An 11,160-nucleotide genomic window follows, 5' to 3' on the forward strand; every position below is an offset into this window, starting at 1 on the left:
TTATTTGTAAATACGTGACTAGTGTCAGGACAGGACCAAAAGTAAAACTCAGATGCTGCAATCTTTGGAGGTCAGGGGCCCCTCTCCTCAATAACTCCTCATTGTGGTCTGGGTAGAAAAGCCTCCTTAAATGATCCTGAAATATGCATTTCCCACATTGTATCAGGAAACTCTCTTAGAGTTGTTCATCATTATTCTGAAAACAAAGTTCTGTGGTCAGTATACTCTTTACGTAAAAGTCATTCATTTCTTTCATGAAATATAAAGTGAGCTCCAACTTCACTACTCACATACCTTTTAAAAACAGAATGCATACATGTCCTTTATACTTATCAGGGATGAGAGAGAATACTGTAGTCCTTTCAAGAACATCTGTATAATCTGGCAATGCTGGCGCTGTCATAGTGGTTTTAGTTCAGGCACCTGCCAGTACAATCTATATTTAAGGACAAGGAATTGGTGGCTATTTCTTTTATGAACCCGAAACAAGATCTGGAAAGAACCCCAAAAGATTTCTCAGTATAACTCCCCATCTACAGGGAGACCCTGTGCAGCAGAACCCAAATTTATCTACCTCAGTTTCCCTATAGTACCTTGCATTTAGAATTTGCTCCACGAATGTTCTCTGAATGGACTGAAAGGCATAACCATTCAGAAGGGATGGCTTACGCCTTAAAGATTTTTGCACTGATTGTCCGTTCTTCATCACAACAAAGAATCCTGAGGCTCTGACTGAACAAATGAAGACTCAGAGTCACAATATTGGAAGTAGCCTAAAGTAGCCCCTACACGAGGGAACTCTCAATACTTGGAAAGCACAGCACAATAGTTTTGTTTAAAGCAGATTCTATCCAGAAGCCACAAAGTACTAGAGGAGGTGGGGGACTGTCTGCAGTTTGAAATGGCAGACTTCCTCCAATTGCAATTAGCATTTAAAAGGCCCTCACATTCATTTTTATTCAAATATGCCACCTTTGTAGTCATAGTAACCCTTTTATATTTAGATTTGGTTGCAGCTACAAGTCTACTTGAGCCATTCATTTTATCCTCCCTCCTAAAGGTACCAAGTTTCTCTCCCTTTTGTTCTTTCAAATAGAATCCACTGTTGCTCTTTTTCTTCTAACATGTTGGTTCTCCCCAAAGGATGTGAGAAAAGGAGAATAAAATATCAATTCTATTAGATAGCAAAATTAGGAAACAGTTTCCTGGACTAACAGAAAAGGCTAGACCATGTTCCTGTGCTCAGACATATGACAGGAGCCAAGTTTCAAACCCATTGCCTTCCTTTTGTTCCTTGTCACCATAAAGACACACCACTTGACTGACTTAAATTCCTGGGATTATAAATGGACCTCTTTGGTTTATAAAACTCAAGAGTCAGCCAGCAAAGTTGTTTCCAAAAGAGGACAGAATCCAAATGTTGGAGAGGCTTTAAATCCATTTTCTGTTTCTTTTTATTTATAAAAGAAAATCTCAAATGAGACATAAGTTGTCATGTGAAATTAGCATTTTCCCTTGTATTTTCCCTTATAGGATCTGTTTTGACATCTGATTTTACAATTACAGAAGTGAATTTTCAGTTCCATCCTATTTAGAAACAGGCATCAAAATTCAGAGCAGTGCAAACCTCAGAGTCTATCTGGTCCAGAGCCTTTATTTACAGATAAGAAAACTGAGACTGCAAAGAAATGAGGGACCTAGTCAAGGTCACACATCTAGTTGTGGGCTCAAGTCAGACCCCTTAGTCCTGACCTGCATGTTCTTTCCACGACACGCCCAGTTTCCACACCATGCTTATTCCACGTTACTGAACTCAGGTTCAGCTGCCTGCTTCTTGAAAGCCAGTACTCGAGAGGCAGGTGTTGGTTGGAAAGAAAAGGTTGCTTTATTCAGGAGACCAGCAACATGGGGAGAAGGCAGACTTGTATCCAAGAACCAACCCTAAAGATTCTGCTCAGTGGAAAGTTTTTAAAGGGAGAAAGGGGAAGTTAATTATAGTTAATCATTTGGAGAGGGGGTTAGAGTCTTCGTTACCTTCCACTGTGTGCAGGCTTTCTTCTGATCGGTTGGTGATGAAGTAACAGGGCAGTGTTCCAGGAATCTTGTGCTCAGCCTGAAGTTACCATCCTCCACCTAGGTGGGGACCTTAGTTCCCCAGAGGAACTCAAAGATATATTGTTATGTATATTCCTTGAGGGGGAATCCGGAGCCTGTCGCATTGCTACACTATTGTTTCTTGATTGCTCCTCCTTTGTTTCTGCGTTCCCTTACTTTTCTGGTTAGCAACTGTTCGAATCTGACCTTTGGTACTCAGGGAAGATCTAGGAGGCTGAAGCTTCTTTCCTACTAACAAGAAATGGGGGACACCAAAAGGATTTGTACCTGAGGGGGCTCAACAGGGCCCTGCTTGGTTTCAGTTATAGTCTTTAAAATTTTAAATTTCAGGATTTTTTTTTTTTGCTCTGTTTTCTTCAGATAATTAAATCTTAAAAATAAAATTAAATACTTCTTTTTAGTGTGAATTAGCCCAATATTTAATAAGTAGCATACCCTTTCTAATATCATCTGGTTTAGCATCCAAAACCAGACTGAAATGAGGCAATGAAAAGGTTTTGATTTAATTTTTAGTAGAAAAAAAAGAATTTCATTCATCCATTCGTTCATTTTACAAGCATCAATCCATAGTGACATTTTAGGTAAGACAATTTACTGCGAAGCTAATAAAGCTTAAGTCTCAGGGACCCACACTAAGTTAGCATTCTTTTTCTTAGGCCCATGAAAACGTCTGAGTTTCAGACCACATAATACCTGGACCTAACAGTGGAACAGTTGTCAAGCTCATAATTTAGACACATTTAAACACATAAGTTCACCACTAATCATGGTAAGCTAATTTGTTTTCCTTTTTTGATTGCTTACTAGGTGAGTACACCAGGGAACTGAATTCATTCACTCATGTAGCAAATGTTTATTAAGAGCCTCCTACATGTCGGCCACTGTTCAAGGGTTTAGGGATGTTGAATTGAAACAGATTGCCAGATATTTCTCTAGTAAAGATAGGTTTAATTGGGATCAGTAGAGAATTGCAACCCACAGCCTACAACCACGGTCAGCTTACATGCACGTCCCTGAAGGGCAAGGGAAGGAGAATGCTTTAAATGAGAGAAGGAAGTTGGGAGGGCCTTAGTAAACAAAGAGTCTACCGCTTTTCACTGGCTTGAGTTCTTGACAGGAGAGAAAAGGAGTCTTTCCTCTTCCTATTAGGCTCTGCTATTGTTGCAGGGAGTGAGAGCTCCCCCTTCTGGTCTCCCAATTCTATTTAAGTACAGTTTCAGTTTTTTAATTTTCTTACTGAAAACACAGTAACAAACTACCCGTCTTCACACAGCACAGTTCAATGGAATTAACCATACATATCTTCATTTTGAGTAAGTCTCCTAAGATGTATTTTTGAATAAGATGAAGTAATATGCTCTGCATGACAGCATTATTGGGTGGGTTTCTTATTAGAGAAATAGCCAAATATTAAAGTATTGATCAATAGGTTGACGTAAACTTAAACAGCAGTCTCTAGAAGAATGACACAGGGAATGTCAGTCTACGGCATTGTCTCATTCAGTCGTTTTACTAACAACCTGAATGTAAAACACCAACACCCTTTTTAAATGTACGGCTGAAGAGGTTACGTCAGCATGATAAATGACAAAGTCAAGACTTGTCAATATTTTCCATGAAATGCAGTGGGCTTTCATGCAAGGCTATTCCATTATTGACAGTATTATACACCTTTATCACATTGTGTTGACAGGTATCAAGAATAACATGTTAGTCTGTATTCAATCACTGTGGTAGTCTGTCAAATATGGTATGTCACCTTTAGTAATTGAAACATGTCTTTCTTGTAAAGCTAAAGAAAACATCTGTTAGAATATCATTTATTAAAACCAAATCTCCAAACATCTGAAAATCATTCATAGAAGATATCATATCAATAAAGAACAAAACCCACAGGAACATCTTAATAGATGCAGAAAAAGCATATAAAATCCAGCAACACTTTATGATTTAAAAAAGACTCTGCACGAAGCAGAAGGGAACTTTCTTAACCTGATAAAGCCACAGCTGGCATCATACTTAATGGTGAAAGATTGAACGCTTTCCCCATGAGAGCAGGAACAAGACAGCTCTTGCCACTTCTATTCAACATACTACTGAAGGTTCTAAATAGGGCAGTTAGGAAAGAAAATGAAATAAAAGGCATCCTGATTGGAAAGGAGGAAATAAAACTCTCTATTTGCAAGGGGCATGATCTTGTATATAGGATATCCTAAGGAATCCACTAAAAGACTGTTAAAACTAATAAATGAGTTCATCAAGGTTGCAGGATATAAGATAATACACAAAAATTAATTGTCTTTCTACACACTAGTAATGGGCAATCCAAAAATGAAGTTAAGAAAATAATTCAATTTATAATAGCTTTAAGAAGAATAAAATACTTGGGATTGAATATAACAAAAGAGGTATGAAACATATACTCTGAAAAGGTACGAAACAATGTTGAAAGAAGACCTAAATACCATGTTCCAGTGATAAAGAATTTCTATAAAATAAAATGATATGCAGGCAAATTAAGGGAGAATTCCAAAACAGTAATAGACAATGTTCCTGAGCTCACTGGATAGTCCCTTGAAATAAGTGATAAGGCATGAGAAATCTAATCTCTTTCTTGGAGCAATAAAATTGAAGATAAAAGCTAACAGAGGAGAAGGTAACACACCTTGATGCCGCAGTTTCACATAGACTGGAGTGGTCAGAATATGGGAAAACCTTACAATTTTTGCAGACCTGGACTGCAACTTCACATGTAGTAGGTTGAATAATGTTCCCCAAAATTCATGTCCATCTGAAACCTCAGAATGTGATCTTCTTTGGAAATTTGGTCTTTGCGAATGATATAAGCTAAAGAACTCAAGATGAAATCATCCTGAATTTAGAGCGGGCCCTAAATCCAATGACTGGTGTTTTTATAAGAAGAGGAAAGGATACAGAGAAACACACAGAGAAGAAGGCCCTGTGAAACAAGAGGCAGAGAATGAAGCGATGCTGCTACAAACCAAGGAATGCCAAGGGTTGCCAGGACACGGCAGAGGAGCTCAGCGGAGGCAAGGAAGGGTCCTATCCTGGAGCCTTTAGAGGGAGCATGGCCCTGCCAACACCTTAATTTCAGACTTCTAGCCTCCAGAACTGTGAGAGAATAAATTTGTGTTGTTTTAAGCCGCCAAGTTTGTGGTAACATATTTTGGCAGCCCAAGGAAACTAATGCACCACATAAATAAACTGGAGCGTGAAGGAGAGAGAATGGAGTATTAAGCAGATTTGCAGTGCTGACCAAAGTGGACTGAATAAAACCAAATGATTAAACACAAAACATCTGTGATCTATTAGTCTTCATTATGAACCACAAAGAGAGATTGAACACTGACCCCAGCTGACAGCCAGCAAGGAAACAGAGACTTCAGTCCTACAACTGCATGGAACTGAATCCCCCAGCACTTGAGAGAGCAGGAAACATATTCTCTCCTAGAACCTCCAGAAAAGGAGCTTTGCTGACACCTTGATTTTAGCCCAGTGAGACTATATGGGACTTCTGACCTATAAAAGTATAAAGTAACATATGTGTGTTGCTTTAAAACACTGCGTTTACACCAATTTGTTATCACAGCAATAAAAATTTAACTGAGCAGGGATACAGGATGGGGCTGCAAATAGGAAGTTTGGCTGAAAGTCTTCAAGAAGCAATTAGATCTTTAAAGACACTTTCCCACCCTGTGTAGCCAGGAGATGAGCTCTCCCACCTGTTAGAAGATTAAGGTTGACCCTTCCAAGAAACTCATCTAGAGTTGTCTGGGACATCAGGCAAAGCTATGGTCAAGTGTGGGCTACCCTGAATTCTATAAATTGAAAAATGAAATTCTGCTAACCTCTTTTCTTGCTCAATTCCCATAATGCCAGCTGCCAGGAATCAATAGCTCTGATGGGGGCTAGGAGAACTCCCTTATGGAGAAGCTGATCATCCCAAGAGAAGTTCTGTCGAGGTCCTGACACTTGTGCCTCCTGCAGTGGAAAGGCTGCGTCCCCGACTTGATTACAGTTGAGTGCAACTCTCTTCTTGAGAGGTCCCATCCAAGCTGGAGCTTTGATTTAGCATTTTAGTGTCTCACTCAGCTATTAACAGGTACCAAAGTGCACAAGACATTTTAAAAAGGCCTGTGACATAATAACTAGGCCAGAACAAGCAGCAAAAAGGAACTTGTAGGAACCTGAAACTTCAGGAAGAAGAAGAAAATGTGCGGTAAGCATAATAAATATTCTCATTCATTCAAATATATTTATCAAATGCTTATTATACTTAGCACTCATTGTTCTAGGTGTTGAACCATAGTGAACAAAGCAGAAAAAGCCCATGGCCTCATGAAGCTTACTGTGTCCCAGAGAGAGAAGAGAAGCCACCAGACCTAAGTAATAAAAACAGGAAACTATATGTAAAAGAAATGTGCAAAGAACAAGATAGAATTTTTAAAAATTAAAAATAAAATAAGCTGAAATTTTTTTTAACACTAGAAGGGTTAAATGATAATGTTGAGAATCTCCCAAGAGAAGGACAAATGGAGGGAAAAAATGTCTTAATTAGAAGATCAGATAAAGAAGGTCAAAATCAAAATAACAGAGGTTCCAGAAAAGGTAGAGATAATTGAGAAAAGAAAATTATTTTTTAAATTTACACAAAAGTAATTTTCCCAGGTGTGTATGTGTTTCAAGAGCAGAAAATAATGAATGACAAAAGATCCACCCCAGAGCACATTATCGTGAAGTTTTACAATACCATGAGGAAAGGGACAGTCCTAAAATCTTCTCTAAAGAAAAACTAGACCCCATCAAAAAGGACCAGAATCTGAATGCATCAGGCTTCTCTATGGCAACAATGAAACATCCAAGACAGGGAAAGAAAGAAAGGCCTTAAAAATCCAAGGGAAGATAATTTCTAACCTAGGAATTTACACAAAGCCAGACTTCGAACAGAGAATGAGAGGAGAAGACAGACATTACAGACACACAAGTACTCAAAAAGTCTCCTCCCACTTCCCCTTCTGAGGAAGATACTGGAGGCTGTGCCCTAGTAAGCAGGAAAGTAAATATGAAAGAGGATTGAGGAAACAGGGCTTTAAACGCAAAACTAGTGGTAAAGAGAATTCCCAGGATGCCACGCAAACAACAGGCCTAGACAGCTGTCAGTCCACGTGGCCACGGGGCTCCAAGAGTGATGTCTTCCGAGGGGGAACCCCTGAAACCCGTAGATCAGCTGTTATTCCCTTTGTCTGAAAATACTGAGGGGAACTGTACAGTTCTGTCAGAGTTTGAGGAGAATTAGTATACTCTGCAGCTCAACCAATGATTATGTTTGCATAATTCAAAGGACATATTAATTAAAGGATGTGACCATTAATTTATTCAAAATGGCAACACAACTGTACTGAAAGGTTGGGGAGAGGGTTACGTGGAGATGAGCGCTTCAGGGAGTTGCCAGGGGGCAGATATTGTAAGAGGAAGAAATCTTTGTCTTCCATAATAGGAATTTAATAGCTAATATTCAAATCAGAAAAATCAAGTGATAATAAAATGAGCCTACCACCTTGAAAGACAGTGATAAATACCAGGGGAGAAAAATAAGACACCTTAACCCTTTGAAAATGGTTACTTCTAGGGACCAGGAAGCAGGAGTTGTGGGGAGGAAAAAAATGCAGTTTTTCAATATAAGATTTGTAGTAATATTTGGAGTATTTGAGGGGCTCAATATATATCATTTGTCTTCCATCTTGATTCTGAACAAACTGAGAAATACGCGAAAAGGAGTGACAGGTGGAAGAGAAACTATCACTATTACTATCAGTAAAGGCTAATCTGGGGAAATGGTGAGCATGAGCCCCAAACAGACGTACTGACTGAATCCCAGTGTTGGGACAGGGCAGGCCTTGCTGTGGTATCAGGACCCCTCCCCACCACTACACACGCAGACATTATTTGGAGGGGCATGGGTGTTGCTGAACGGACCAGCTTGAGACCCCTGAGCTGGGGAAATGACTAGTGACATTCATTTTACTTTTATGAAGTGAATAAAACAGGTATTTTACTTCAGTATTCAACACCAAAAACACAGGAGCATATTCCTACTGGCTCAAGGCACAGTTCTCTTCTATCCCAATATTTTAATGAAATTCTGAGCCAGAGATAGGTACAGAGAGAATGCAGTTTAAGGAGGAAAGCAGCAGGAGCACAATTTTTAAAGCTGTTAGAAAAAGTGCTCCTTGCTTGCCCTCTGAATGGACTGTCTTGAATCTACGCCTCTTCCCCAGCGAGTCTCCTTTTACAGGTATTATTTTCTTTATTTCCTTGCTGATGCTGCTCTAAGAGACAGAGGGGCACTGCAGAGGTCGCTCAGGAAGTCCCTGCTGGAATCAGGAAGACAGCCAGAGTTTTAGACTGCAGGCCCCTTGATGAAATTGATGACCTGTGCCTCTCATACTCCTCTGAGCCCAGCCTCAGCACTGCACCCACCTTGGTGCCCAGGAACCCTGAGCTGAGCTGCTGTTGCAAAGAGAAACTCAATTTTTGTGCTTCCTGAGCATTTGAGCCTGGAAAAAATTCCTGTTCCTAATGTAAAAATAACAGGCATCCATCATTTCATCTCCTAAATAGATACAAAAAAAGAAGAAGGAAGGAAGAAAGAAAGGGCAGTGATTTGGTGTGTTGCTTTACGTGCTACTGCACAAACCACTGTCAAAAGCAAAGAAGCCTGTACTTGCATCCCTCAACCCTACAGATATTATTTTCTGCTTTCATGGTTCTCATTGAACTGGAAGGGGAGAGCCACCAGCCCCCCTCCGCCCCCCCAAAAAAGAGCAAAATGCAAAGGAAAACAAGATCAGCTCAGGGCTGGGGACCTGAGAACATTTTTTAGAGAACACCAGGATTTTATTTTGATATTTACACCTGTGTGGCTTTTAAATGAGCAAAACGGATCCTCTTAGGAAATAGTTATCCTAGATTGTAGACCAGCTGGTGGTAGAAAAAAATCCACAGGAATCACCTAAGCATGTAACCCCAACAGGAAAAATGCAACTAACTCTTAGTTAGGCAGGGACCAAAAACCTCAGTACTATACATTAATGATTAGTAGAAAGGACTTGGGCTTTGAAGCCAATATTGGGAGTAAATGAGAGCTGCTTAATATTGTGAAACCTACTGAACCTCACTGAGCCTCAGTTTATTCATCTGTAAAATGGGAATAGTAATAGTGCTAAAACTCGTGAGATTGAAAAGAAATAGGTGAAAGCTTCCAGTTCTTGGTAGGTGCATAACATATGTGAGTTCCTTTTTTTTGTTCCAGTTGTCCATCGTGATAGTCATTAATGCTGGCCACCAAACCTTTCCACTCTTCTCGTAGAGCACGTAGAGCAACTGCACTTTCTTGCTCCCCTGAAGATAGATGTGGCCATGCTTTTTGCTTTAGCCAATGAAATTTGAGTAGCCGTAATGCATCGCTTCCAAGCTGAAGCTTTAAAAGCAAGTACGAGATTTGCCATGCATCTTTTCTTTATGACAGCAACTGGCAATGTTCTAGATGGTGATCAACTTGGGGACAGGAGTGAGGATGACACAGCAAAATTCACAGAGGACAGGTAATGTGAGAAACAAAAACCTGTGTTGTTTTAAGGCACTGTGAATTTTTGAGCTCCTCATTACTGCAGCATAACCTGCACCCTCCTGATTGACCCACTCTCCTTAAGGAACTGCATCTGCCGACAACTCATTAATTCATTCCACAGATGGGTACTGGATAGATGCCAAGCACCATGCTAGATGCTGGGAAATGCATGATACTGATTCTTGCTCTCAAGCAGCTCATAAAAAGGGAAAAAGAAGAGGGTCGTTGTCAGGAATCTTTTAAAAATATTCCCCATCGATTCTAATGTTTAACAAGAGTCAAGGTTGAGAACTGCTCCTTTTGTGCACATTGAATCCTCCATATATGTTCTGATTGCCTGCAGATATTGATAACAGAGAAGCTAGAGATTATAACAGAAAGGAGAAAAAAATGTAGTGTGTCAGGGAAGATTGAAAAAAGAGGTGCTTATACTAACAAAGTAAAATCTAAATACTTCAGCTTGTCCCTTTGTTGCCTACAACCTCCTGACTCAACTTTCTCTCTCCCACCTTCCCATCATGAAAAGTTACTAGGATTTTCTTTTTCTTTAGACTAAATGTCAAGTCAAAAACAATGTAAAGTTACTTATTATCACTATCACTCTATAACTAGACCCACTTACTTCTTTTAAAAATCCGAAAGATATAAAATTTAAAAAGCCCAAACAACAAATTTCTAATGGTAGAATTATAGGCACAGTGCCAACCAGGGATATCATTTTGAATGAGGGCACAGGATCCTTCCCAGCCCTACCTGAAAACATGTTATCCTATGCTTCCTTGTGAAAATGATAGTAACTTATTAACTAGTATCCCTTTGGCAGTTTTCATTAAGGTTTTTTCCTGAGGTTTTATCTAGTTTTTTTGTTTGGAACATATTCCTGTTTCTTCATTTTGCTTGATTCTCTGTGTTGTTTCTCTGCATTGGATAAAATAGCCACCTCTCCCAGTCTTGAAGGAGTGGCCTCATGTGGGAGATGAAACTGATCACTTCAGCCCTTCTCTAGCTCTTGGTCGATTGAAGTTTTGTGATTGTCCAAGCAGCCTGTTTATTTTTCAATGGTTCTCAGTAGTTGAGGATGTGCCAAGATTTGTCGGTGTCCCAAAGGGAAGAATCTCAGTCAGCTCCTAGATTTAGGCCGATCCTCAGGTAACAGCTTTTAAAGTAAACAAATATATACAGTCCTATGGGACCACAAGTACAAGCCCTCCTGGCTACCAGTGCCAGGTGATCAAGAGATGTCCCCTGGAAATAGTCACAAAAATTGGGGCTACAGAGGAGTGAATAAGTCCCTACCTGGGAGATCCTGGTGAGCTGTAGCCAGCCAGAGGGAGAGCACACAGACAGCGTGCACTGGCCTGCTTCCCTGAGAACATGTCTGCAGATCCTAGATG

This window comes from Vicugna pacos, chromosome 4 (assembly GCF_048564905.1).
Source record: "Vicugna pacos chromosome 4, VicPac4, whole genome shotgun sequence".
In the NCBI taxonomy this organism is placed as follows: Eukaryota; Metazoa; Chordata; class Mammalia; order Artiodactyla; family Camelidae; genus Vicugna; species Vicugna pacos.